The sequence below is a fragment of the Mustela erminea genome, chromosome 1 (assembly GCF_009829155.1).
Source record: "Mustela erminea isolate mMusErm1 chromosome 1, mMusErm1.Pri, whole genome shotgun sequence".
Taxonomy (NCBI): Eukaryota; Metazoa; Chordata; class Mammalia; order Carnivora; family Mustelidae; genus Mustela; species Mustela erminea.
In genome coordinates, this window is record NC_045614.1 from 144483887 (window position 1) to 144487083 (window position 3197).

Sequence of the window (3197 nt, forward strand, 5' to 3'; positions counted from 1 at the left end):
ATTTTAAAAAACCTTTGATATTCTGATAAGGATTGCATTAAATGTGTAGATTGCTTTGGGTAGTATAGACATTTTAACAATATTTGTGCTTCTAATCCATGAGCATGGAATGTTTTGGTGGGGATGCAAACTGGTATAGCCACTCTGGAAAACAGCATGGAAGTTCCTCAAAAAGTTAAAAATAGAACTATCCTACAGCAATTGTGCTACTAGGTATTTATTTACACAAAGGATAGAAAAATACTAATTAATATGGATACGTGAACCCCAGTGTTTATAGCAGCATGATCTATAATAGCCAAATTACAGAAACAGAATAAGTGTCCATCCTCTGATGAATGGATATATATATACATACACACACACACATATATATATACACACACACACATATATATGAATATTATTCAGTCATAAAAAAGAATGAAATCTTGCCATTTACAACAATGTGGATAGAGCTAGAGCATATTATACTAAGTGAAATAAGTCAGAGAAAGACAAATACTATATAATTTCAGTCATATGTGGAATTTAAGAAAAAACCAAATGAGCATATGGGGAAAAGAAAAGAGAGAGAGGTAAACCACGACATAGACCCTTAACTATAGAGAACAAACTGCTGGTTCCCAAAGGGGAAGTGGGCAGGGACTGGGGGACACGGGGAACGGGGGAAATAGGTGCTGGGGATAAACTAGTGCACTTGTGATGAGCACCAGGTGTTGTATAGAAGTGTTGAATCACTAAATTGACACCTGAAACTAATATTACAGAATACGTTAATGAACTGAAATTTAAATAAAAACTTTAACAAAATCTTTGATATTCTAAAATTTTATCATTCTGTGACTGAGGTTCATTTTTCATTTACTGTGTCTGGCATTACAGCATTTTCTTCTCTCTTTCTTCAGTCTAGAGACTCATGTCTTTCAACCAAGAAATTTTTAAAAAATTTTTTGTGTTTGTTTTCCTTTCATTTTGTCTGTTCTCTCTGGATTGTCTCGTCATTGGACATTAGCCTCTTGGATTTACACTTTACACTTTAGCCTTTCTTTCATGCTTTCATTCTACCTGTATTTATTTTTTTTCCTCAGCAAATTCTTTGACTTTATACTTCATTATGTTTATCAAATTTCTGCTTCAACTACCATATTTTTAATTTCTAAGAACTTTTTATTTTTGAGCAATGGCTTTTTAAAAAAAATCTTATTTAATTCTTAAATTATAACCTTAATTATTTTTTAAATTCTCTCTGAGGTTACTACTTATAGTTAAGATATAATTTTCTAGTAAATGTTCTTAAAATATGCAAATTTGTGTATATTTTATATGGACATTGAGTCTGGACATATCCATGGACATACACTTTCAAGTGCTGGCCTTTGTAAGATCTACCAAGAGACATTATTTTTCCTCCTGGGTAGATGTAAATTTCTTCAGCATGAACTGAATTTTCAAAATATGGTGCCCACATGTTCAGAATATGTACTTCCTCACTGAACTAGACCAGCTGCTGCACTGAGTTAGCCTTAGTGAAAGTTGTTTTTTCTCCTTTCAGAAATTTGGGAGGTCCTTTCCTTTTTATTGTATATTTATATTCTGCTTGTCACTTGATGATCTGGGGCCAAGTGGCCAATACTAGAATAATGTTTGACTGGAGACAAATGGGGAGATTAAACAACCAGGACAAAAACTCTTGCAAGGGTTTAGAGACTGATTGATATGGTCCCTCGGAGCTTTCCTGGACATGGAGAGTAGTGGGGAAGGTCATTAACCTGGTAGCTGGCCCTCTCAGCATCTGCCTTTCTTCTAGACAGAAGAGTTGGGTGATCTGCCTACATGGTAATTCAGAGATTAAAAGTATATTCAAGTTGACAAACTATGCATTAAAATGTTAGCCATGCTTATTTCTGGGTTTCAGCATCTGGGATATTATATTTCCTTGTTAAAAAAATATATATCTGGGGTGTCTGACAGGCTGAGTCGGAAGAGCATGCAACTCTTGATCATGAGTTCAAGCCCCACGTTAGGCATAGAGATGACTTTAAAAAAATAAAATTAAAAACAAAACCATAAAACATTAAAAAAACACATATCTGGAATAATTAAATCCTCTTCCAGACATGCGTCTGCCCTTGTTTCACTGACTTTCCTCGCAGCATGGTCCCCAAATGCCAGTCTTCACTCCTCCTCAACAGAAGAAACTGAGACTGTCTCCTGACCCCAAGCTGGAGGCAACAACCAATCAGCACTTCCTGAAGGGAGAAAAAGAACAGCAAGAAGTGACTGAACATGTTGATGGAGTACAAAATGAAAAGGCAAGCTAGTGAGGTTTTGAAAGTAGAGCCAAAGTATAACAAACTCAGCCAAACAATTTTTTCAGAAGAGGTCATACTTGATTGCCAAAATCTAAAATTCTGGGGTAACAACATTTGTCAACCATCCACAAGTGTCTGCTGCTTAGAGAGGAGGAGGAAGAGGTGCTGCCGTATTTGACAAGAGTTGAAGTGACAGAATGTGAAGATATTAAATCAGGTTACAGAACAGATTTTTATTTTGATGAAAACCCTTGCTTTGAAAATACAGTTCTGCCCAAAGAACTTCCATCTGAATGAGAGTGGTGATCCATTTTCAAAGTCCACTGAAATCAAACGGAAATCTGGAAAGTGGTCCAGGAAATGTTCAAGGCAAACACAGAGTCAAGCCAGCAGGAAGAGGCAGCATGAGGAACCAGAGAGCTTCTTCACGGGTTCACTGACCAGAACTCTGATGCAGGTGCATACCAATTAGGAGAGGTCATCAGAGATGATATCTGGTCAAACCCATTAGAGTAGCACGTGGCTCCTGATACGGATGATGAAGGGGAAGGAGAAGAAGATGATAACAAAGAGGAGGGACTGGAGGATACTGATGCAGGAGATGAAGATCAAGGTGATGACGAGGGGAAGGAAGGAGAAGCTGACTAATGGAACACCAAAGGTTCTAAGCTTTCTTTTTTAATTTTCTTCAGACCCTCAGAGCAAGTTGCAGCCTTTTTTTTTTTTCTTTTTCCTCTTATGCTCATTTGCCCTGTTTTTTGAAGTTCCTTTTCTGTCCCTTTATACTATGGTTCTCAACTTATTTGGGAAGGGCGGGGGAATACCTTGAGCAAAAAACAGTGGGAAAGAATGTCTACCCATTTTTGTTCTAAATTCACGTTT

General features: G+C 36.9%; 1 pseudogene; it reads left to right on the forward strand.

Annotated features, from left to right (window-relative positions):
• The first annotated feature begins 2157 nt into the window (after positions 1 to 2157).
• Positions 2158 to 2963, forward strand: LOC116591096 (annotated as a pseudogene).
• Positions 2964 to 3197: the final 234 nt, after the last annotated feature.